Below are 10,119 nucleotides of genomic sequence, written 5' to 3' on the forward strand. Positions count from 1 at the left end.
AAGCACCTTGGTAAATCTCTCCAGCACAACCACATTCTTCCTACAGTGTGGCATACTCAATGCAGTGATGAACACAAGGGGTAGTTGGCTCAGTCCCTTGCACCTGTTCCACCAATCAACAAAGCCATGGATAGTCTTCTACATCAAACACCATTTTCCTGCCTCTTACCATATCCTTCGATCGATCTAATATCCAGAAATCTATAATTTTCCATTTTGAGTGCAGTCAGTAACCGAGCCTCCATAGCTATTGGGGATGGAGAGTTCTAAAGGTTCACCACCAACTGAGTGAAGAAATCCTTCAATCCTAAGCAGCTTTCCCTTTGTTTCAAGACTGTGAACATAGAACAGTACAGCACTGGACAGGTCATTCGGCCCACAATGTTGTGCCGATCTTGATGCCAATTTATACTCAATGTATAAATTGCTATCATTGGTTCTAGTCTCCTTAGCCAGGAGATACATCCTCCCTACATCGAAGCTGACGAGCCTTTTTCAGGTCTGACTCAGAGGATAGACCACCACCCACAAAAACATAACCCCTGCTCCCCTCGACACAAGTCATGCATTCGTGTCTTTGGACCCGCATTTCTTGCCTCTGCCTGGCCATTTCAGGGAGCTGTGGAGAATTGATCACATTTCCATGGGTCTGCGGAGATGGATAATAATGGCATATTTCCTTCTGTGACAGAACTTGGTGAACCAGTTGTGATTTAATCACAATCCAGCGGTCCTGTGTCTTTTTTATTCCAGATTTATTAAATCAAGTTTTTAACTCCCGCAGATGATGGGGGAGGATTTGAATCACACCTCCAACAGCCCAGGCCTCCAGGCACTAGTTCACCTGGCAGTGAACCATTCCACTCTACCACAACCCAAACTAGAACCTTCTAAATCTGACAGCTCAGCAGCTGACGATTCCAGTTATCTGATACCGAATTTGGCTCGCTGCTCTTGTCTCAACAGTTTCTTGAGGCTGCCTGTCGACCCTACTACCCTGGTGGGCAGAAACAGACCCAGAAATAATCACAAGTGAGCAACACGGTGGCAGAGAGGACTCCTATACTACCTGCCTCACAGCTCCAACAACATGGGTTCAATCCTGACCTTTGGTGATGTTTGCGTGGTGTTTGCATGTTCTCCTTGTGACCGCATGGGTTCCCCCCCCCAACCCATTCCAAAAGCATGTGGCTTGGTAAATTAATTGGCCACTGTAAATTGCCCCAAGTGTGTAGATGATTGGTATAATCTGGGGGTTGGTGGGAATGTGGGGATCATAAAGGGGGATTGGTATTAGTATAGGATCAGTGTAAATGAGTGTTTGATGGTTGTCTTGGACTTGTTGTGCCGAAGGACCTTGTTTACTCTTTGAATGACTGTCTGACGCTATGACAAGATCTGGTTTAGGCACTCAACCTGACTTCCTTTGGTTGACATCAAAGTGTTTTGACTCTTTACTCAAGAAATCTCTACACTCTGATTGTAACGACTGGAGGTACTGGGCCTCAAGTCTGTTGAAACCTTTTCACTCTTGGTATTCCAGCCTGCTTCTCAGAATACCCACACCACCCACTTACCTTCCCTGTGCAGCATTTCATGTTCTAATTTCAAAACTTTGCTTTAATATTGTACCTTTCATTTATTTGAGACAACTCAGTGTTTTACAGCTAATTGGATTCTCTTGAAGTCTGATCTCAATTCTAATTTTGGACACACTACAAGCCAATTTTTATTGCAATTCATTTATTGCAATCAACAAAGGCCAATGACTCTGAAGAGAACTCCCTTGCATCTTCTTAGACTAGTGGCGTAGAATCTTTCATCTCCACTTAAAGAGGCAGGCAGGGCCTCAGTTTAATGTTACATTGTATTTAAGTTAATCAACTATTGCACCATGATCAACTCATGAATCATTTAACTATTAGAAGTTAGGTTAATCCTAGCATTTCCACTTCAAATCTCTGTAATACCTAGAGTTGAAAAAAGGTTTGAATGGACTTGAGGCCCAATATCTCCAATCGTTGCAATCAAAGTGAAGAGATTTCTTGAGTAAATAGTCAAAACAGTTCAATACCAACCAAAGGAAGTCAGGTTGAGTGCCCAGACCAGATCTTGTTACAGAGTCAGAGAGTCATTCAGAGAATAAACAAGTCCACGACAACCATCTAGCACTCATTTACATGCCAGAGGTGGTGGTGGAGTCAGATACAATTACTACGTTTAAGAGGCATGCCACCAAAGAATCTTACAAATTTCTACAGATGTATGGTGGAGAGCATTCTGACTGGTTGCATCACTGCCTGGGTATGAAGGCTCCAATGCACAGGATGCAGAGGGTTGTAGGCTCAGCCAGCTCCGTCACAGGCACAACCCTCCCCGCCATCGAGGACATCACTGAGCGTGGGTCTTCAGGCTCCTTTACCTCCTCCCCGATGGTAGTAACGTGAAGAGGGCACGTCCCGAATGGTGAGGGTCCTTAATGATGGATGCCACCACTTTGAGGCACCCATTACTAAGGACCCTCACCATCCGGGACATGCCCTCTTCACGTTACTACCATCGGGGAGGAGGTACAGGAGCCTGAAGACCCACACAATGATTCAGAAACAGCTTCTTCCTCTCCGCCATCAGATTTCTGAACGGTCCATGAACACTACCTTGTTATTCCTTTTTTTTGCACTATTTGTTTTTGTAATTTACAGTAATTATGCCTTTGCACTGTACTGCTGCTGCAAAAGGATACAGTCCTAATGGGGGCAAACAGGATTAGTTTAGATGTGCAAAAAGGTGTGCATGGACATGGTGGGCCAAAGGGCCTGTTTCTGAGCTGTACCCTTCCATTATTAAAACTTGTCTTGTTTGGACAGGTGTAGTCAGATGTTCCCCTTCTGACATTGTTTTTCAAGGCTTTGCATTTCATAATTTTCAATGCAAAAATCTTCAAAAATAAAATGTTTCACAAACAATGGGCAAGTTCCTCTACTTCCTCAATCACTCAAAGCACGAGAGAAGTTTTTAGAAACACAGCTTAATCATTTTGGTGGTTTAAGTTTTAAAAATAGCATTGTTATTTAAGGCTAGATATACATTTTTTGATATTTATTTTGAGTGTGTTTAAGAGAGAAATGAAGCAAAACCTCTACACCACACAAGATGGTATCTCTCTGCTTAGTTAAGTAAAAAGCAGCGAGCACAAAACAGCTACAAGTTTCAGGAAATTGAGTAGATCAGCCCATCTGTTCGACTTTCAGATGAAAAGTCAGTAAATGTGGATCGGGCACAATTTTGAAAGCCGTGAATCTGTTGGTGGAAAGTAAATCATCATAAAAATTCACAGAGTGGAAAGAAAAATGAGCAAGACTGCAGAGTCAAACACATTTCACTTTTGCCCAGATTCAGGAAGGAAGCTTGGAAATTAAATAGAATGGAGAGGGTGCTGAGACCACTTTTAGTTGTTGATATTGTAAGAAGCCTTGCAATTGTCCACCATGAAAATCGTGGTCAGATTCGGCATTTCAGAATTAGGTAAATGCTCCCAATCAGCAAAGAGTGTAACTGTTCTGTCAGTGTCAATCTCTCAATGAGTGAATTAATAATTGTGACGGTGTACGGAAGCGTAGATATCAGGGTGGCCCAGAGCTAGTGTGCACAGAGTTGGTACTCTTGCCTCCGGCAATGCACAGAGGGATATAGGGGTCCAAGTGCATAGCTCCTAAAAGTGGCCGCACAGGTTGATAGAGTGGTAAAGACTTATGTCATGCTTGCCTTTATTAGTTGAGGCACTGAGTTCAAGAGCCATGAAGTTATGTTGGAGCTTTATAAAACTTTGCTTAGGCTGCATTCGGAGTATTGTATTCAATTCTGCTCGCCCCATTATAGGAAGGATATGGAGGGTTTGGAGAGGGTGCAGAAGAGGTTCACCAGGATACTGCCTGGATAAGAGAGCATGTGCTATAAAGGAGAGGTTGGACAAACTTGGTTTGTTTTCTCTGGAGCGGTGAAAGCTGAGGGGAGACCTGATAGAAGTTTATAAAGATTACGAGGCATAAATAGAGTAGACAGCCGGCATCTTTCCTCCAAGGTCAAATTGTCTAATACTAGAGAGCATGCATTTAAGGTGAGGGGGGGGGTAAGTTTAAAGGAGATGTGTGGGGCAAGCTTTTATTTTTTTTTACAGAGAGTGGTGGGTGTCTGGAACTGGCTGCCAGGGGTGGTGGTGGAAGCAAATACAATAGAGGCATTTAAAAAGCTCTTAGATAGGCACATGAGTATGCAGAGAATGGAGGGATGTGGACAGTATGTAGGCAGAAAGGATTAGTTTAGTTAAGCTTTAAGTTAGTCTAATTAGTGTGGCACAACATCGTAGGCGAAAGGGGTTGTTCCTGTGCTGTACTGTTCTATGCTGCCTCTGAATTACGTTGTGGCAGCACAATGGTGCTTCAATCCAGACCTCTGGTGCTACCTGTGTAGAGTTTGCTCCTTGCAACTGCATGGGTTTTCCCTGGGTACTCCGGTTTCCTCCCACGCCACAGACTGGTAGGTTAACCAGCCACCGTAGGAGAGGCGAGTACAGGTGAGTGCTAGATTTTCTGGGAAGTTGATGGAAATGGGGGGAAGAACAGATTTCAGCGAAAATTAGTGGGGAATGGGATTGCTCCGTGAGCTGGCATAGACTCGATGGAACAAATGGCCTCCTGTGTTGTTCAAGGGATCATGTCAGAGCCCTTTGCTGTGCTTATCAGAATATCTTATCGAACAGGAAACGTTGTGTTACAACTTTAGCAAGATTTGATGAGACGTAGATTTATGAAGCTCTATTTCACTGCTGCCACTGCCAACTGATACCCTTTAGACAGTCTCTCTGGCTCCAGAGATTCTTAGAGAATCAACTTGGACCCAAACATTAAACTCAGTTGAAGAGAAGAAGAACTAATCCTTTAAGGAACAATGCATTTTTAAAAACGTTTTTACAGTATGAACAGGAACATATAAATGCAGTTATTTTCTCTTTCCAAACTTGTGCATTTTAATTGCAGCATGAGGAGCAATGCTGTATTGCATTAGGATCTGTATGTTACTTCATGTTTAATCTTGGTACTTGTTAAGTCAAAAATTTGCATCCTTTTTATTTGCATTGCATAAATAGCCAATTGCTGTTTGCATATTAATTGCACTGATAGGAAATGCACATTGGTTAGACTATGTAGTATCTAGATTCTCTGTTTGACTGTGGTGTGAGGTGTTGAACAAACTCATCAAGACTCGGCTACTTCAATAAAACACGACTATTCAACTAGCTCCCCATGACTGATTCTGGGAGCTTCTACCGGTGCATTCCAATGCTGCAACCTAGAGTGCAAACACCCTGACAGTAGCCTTTCAACAACATCTGCTACTGCCAATTCATTGCAGAAAGATAAATCCTCATCGGTTCCAGAGGTAGGTAAATGCCTGTTGGGTGCAAATTGCTACATGTCAAATAATTGCACAAATAGGGCAATGTCTATTGATTACAAACAAAAACACGATACAGGCAACCCCAATGTTACAGTTGTTTGAATAAGGGTTACAGAACCAATGTTACAGTTGTTTGAATAAGGGTTACAGAATTCACAAATCACTACCCAAAAATTTTAGATACAGAACAAAATTTGGTCTCAGGGAATTTGTGGGTAATTAAAGTAATTAAACAAACAAAATTTATTTTTTTGCCAGCCCACGCTCTTTGACACGTGCACAAATGACCTGGCTCCATGTTGTGGAAAATCACAACATGCACGGTTTTCTAGGCATGCAACCGGCCTGGTAACGCGGGGGTCACCTGGACATTACTACTGCTCACACACATTCTACACACATGGAATAACAGCAGGAGATTTAACAAGGAACAAACTGAAAGCTCAAGTCAACTTTTGTTCCCCTTCCACAAATGCTGCCTGTCCTGCTGATTATTTCTAGCATTCACATGGTTCCAAAAGTTACGACGAGCACTTCGAAAATGAAAGAGAGGAATTCTCCTAATTCATATTCTCTATCATTAAGAAAACCACATTCTCATAATGTCATCTCAAAACTGCCCATTTCCTACAATAGTCATTAATGATTGAAATAGAAATATTATCCTGTTTTTCATTGAGAATTACCTGCCCTGCCACAATCACGTCCCCTGTGGTGGACTTGGTAAAGGAGGTAGACTTGATGGTCCCAGATTCAATGCCTTGTATGCTGAGCTCATTGACATCAACATGCCATGCAAATCAGCAAGGCTGTAGAGGTTCCATCTTCTGAAACCCAGTTCCCTGTTCTGCCTCCAAATGGTAATAAAGAGCTCATTTCCAAAGATAGTAAATAATCTCTTTTTGAAAAAGCTATTAATTAGTGCTTGGAGCAGTGGGCTCACAACCCTCCTGTGAAGAAATACCTTTCTCACCTGAGTGGCAATGTAGGCCGAATTGTAAGATTAGAACATAAGGCAGTGCAGCACAGGAACAGGCCCTTTGGCCCACTATGTCTATGCTGAACATGATTCCAAATTAAACTAAATCTCTTCTGCCTGCACATGATCCAGATCCCTCCATTCCCAGCATATTCATGTGTCTATCTGAGAGCCTCTTAAACACCACTACCATATTTGTTTCTATCACTACCCCTGACAGCACATTCCAGGCACCCACCACTCTCTGTGTAAAACAAACTTGCCCCACATATCTCTTTTAAACTTTCCCTCTTTCACCTTAAATGTACGTCCTCTAGTACTTGACATTTCTACCCTGGGAAAAAGATTCTGGCTGTCTACCCTCTCTATGCCTCTCATAATTTTATAAACTTCTATCAGGTTTCCCCTCAGCCTCTGACGCTCCAGAGAAAACAACTCAAGTTTGTCCAACCTTTCCTTAAATGTCATAGCCTCTAGTTCAGGCAGCATCCTGGTACACTTTTTTTTACATCCTTCCCAAAGACTCCACATCCTTCCTGTGATGGGGTGACCAGAACTGCACACAATACTCCACGCGCAGCCTAACCAAGGTTTTGTATAGCTGCAACATGACTTCCTTAACTCTTATGCTCAATGACCCGACCAACAAAGCAATTGTTTCCCCGTTTTCAATTTTCACAATACAGGGAAAAGACAGGCCTTATCTATAACGTTATTTTTATAAACACCTACATCAGGTCTTGAGCCTGTTCATCTCCGGGAGAGACAATTCATTCATCAATATTCCTTGATCTAGAGTAAGCCAAGAGTTAAGCATTAACTCTTAGAAACATTGATGTACATAGAGATCTTGGGGTGCAAGTTCATGGCTCCCCGAAAGAAGCAGCAAGTGAACAGGGTGGTAAAGGCAGCATACAGCAGGCTTGCCTTCATCGGTTGGAGCATAGAGTATAGAAGTTGGGAAGTTGTGTTGAATCTGTATAAAACTTTGGTTAGACCACATTTTGTTTGGCTAGGCACTACACTATAGGAAGAATGTGGAGGCTTTGGAGAGGGCGCAGAGGACCTTCACCAGGATGTTGCCTGGATTGAGATATACTAGCTATAAGGAGAGGTGGAGTGTAGGAGGCCGAGGGGATGAGGTGCTAGGAGTTTATAAAATTACGAGGGGCATAGATAGGGTAGATGGTTAGGGTCATCTAACCCTAAACAGGGAAACAATTGCTTCCAGGTGAGAGGGGGAAAGTTTCGGGGAGATTCTCCAAGGCAGACTTTTGTAACACAGAGAGTGTTTAGTGCAAAAAAGTATGTCCAGGATAAGTGGTTGAAGTAGACACGACAGCAACATTTAGACAAACATATACACAGGCAGGGAATAGAAGGATACAGACTGCGTGTGAGCAGATGGAATTAGTTTAGACTGGCGTCATGATTGGCATAGACATGGTGGGCAGCAGGGCCTGTTCTGTACTGCTTTATGTTCCATGTCAAGGGGCTGTCACCAATGTGGACTTCGCTCGGGTTATGGACAGTACTTGCATAACTAATATTATTGGACTGGTTTCAGTTAGATCACCTGATCCTACCAAAAATAGCATTATACACTAAACTCTGGACAGGGCAAGGTAAACATTCACTTATTTATTACATCTATTCCTATTAACTATCCTTGTACTAATGGGTACAAGGATCTATAATTATATTCTGAATAACAGAAGGGTATTGGACTGGAGATGCACATTATTCATTCGTACCCACTTGTATTGGAATAAACACAATTGCCCTAATTTGGACAAATCACTTACCAATTGTTCACAATGTGCTGGAGTCCCAGAAGTATTTTCAGGACTATTTTTTTTCTTCAATGCCTCATCAGATGCATGAGAAAAATATCCTCTAATGTTACTTGTGGATTTTCTTGACTGTCCTGTTTACAGGATGACCTATTTCATGAGGTATGAATGTGCACGTATATTGTGCCTTTTTTTAAAATCCTAAACACTCAATTGATTTAATGTTTCTGATAGTGGGGTCAATCTTAGCCAAGGCACCAACATTCCCTGGTTTTCTGCAAATGGGTGTTGGAACAGGTAGATAGGTACATCAGAATGAATGAATTATAATATCAACATTTCATGCAAGCCTTGAACTTGGTGCACAACATCCAAGCATAATGTGAAACATACATATAGTCAACTCTCAATCAGAAATTCACCAACTATTACCAGGAGATCCACTAAAAGGCCAGTCAATGGGGTAGTTTTTACTAATTCCCATGCTAAAAGGTGGATTTGAATAGGAGTCAGCACGAGATAGCACTTTGAATACATTCAATAAGTCAGAACATTGAGTCTTTTGTTTCAGTTTTATTGTCAAATTCTGATTACACATGTACAGAAAGAGGCTCCTTGTAGTCAGGTACAGAAAGAGGCTCTTCAACCCAACTTGTCTGTGCCAACCCACGTCTATCAGAGCTGGTTCCATTTGCCTGCGTTTGGCCCACATCCCTCCAAACCGTTCCAATCCACATACCTGTCTGAATGTCTTTTAAACATTGTAATTGTACCCACCTCAACAGCTTCCTCTGGCAGCTCGCTCCATATACTCACCACCCTCTGTGCAAAGAGCCACACAGCTCAGAAACAGGCCCTTCGGCCCACCATGCCAACCATCACCCACCTATTTACAGTAATTCTATGGTAATCCTGTTTTATTCTCCCCATATTTCCTTCAACTCACCACACACTACTGACAATTTACAGTGGCCAGTTAACCTACCAACCTGCACATGTTTAGGATGTGGGAGAAAACCCACACTGTCATCTTCTGTCCTAACTTTGTGCTTCCTGTGTAAACCTCAGTGTTAAGATGGGGCACAGTTCTACAACTGGCAAGTAGGATTTTGCACAAACAATTATTCTTGATTTGTGATTTGAGACAGTCAAAGAAAGGAACATAGGATAAGGAGGTGGTTACTTAGTGGCCTCTACCACCATTGAATAAGTTCATAGATCGGTGACCCACCTCCATATATGTTGGCTGGCTTTCCACCTTAATATTCTGAAATAGAACGGCAAACTTTAAATCGGCTTTCAGGATGCAGTGTTCTTGCGTTCCAACTCATGGGGAAATTTCTGCTTCAAATGGGGAACATAAATCACCTGTGCCAACAATCTCAGAGTGTGGCTCTCCCCCAGTGCATTACTGGAAGTCAGCCTCACCAAGTCTTTGATTAGAGACCATGCTGTTCAGTTGGACAACCAGCCAACTGCAAAACCGCTCACTTCGTTGGGCATCTCATGAAATGTATTCCGGTCCATCACGCACTTGAAGATGCTAGAGAACAAGAGACTACAGATGCTGGAATCTGGAGCAACAAACAAACTGCGGGAGGAACCGTGGGGACTCTAGTCTCCCGCAACAACACTCAGCCCAGGAAGTTTGTTATTGTGAATGTTGCCTAATGCTATGTGCCCGTGACGCTGCTTTTCCATTGCATGTGTGCATACATGTACATGAACACGTAATTTGACCTTGACTTTGAATTTTATTTGAGGGGTGATGTTTTGAGAGAGAATGGAGTGGCATTGTGTTTCTTAACACGAGAAAGGTAAGCAGAGATAGTATATTAAGTTTTCATTATCAGATTCAGATTAGTTTTGTCATATACACCATATATATCA

This window comes from Pristis pectinata, chromosome 25 (genome assembly GCF_009764475.1).
Source record: "Pristis pectinata isolate sPriPec2 chromosome 25, sPriPec2.1.pri, whole genome shotgun sequence".
Classification (NCBI taxonomy): Eukaryota; Metazoa; Chordata; class Chondrichthyes; order Rhinopristiformes; family Pristidae; genus Pristis; species Pristis pectinata.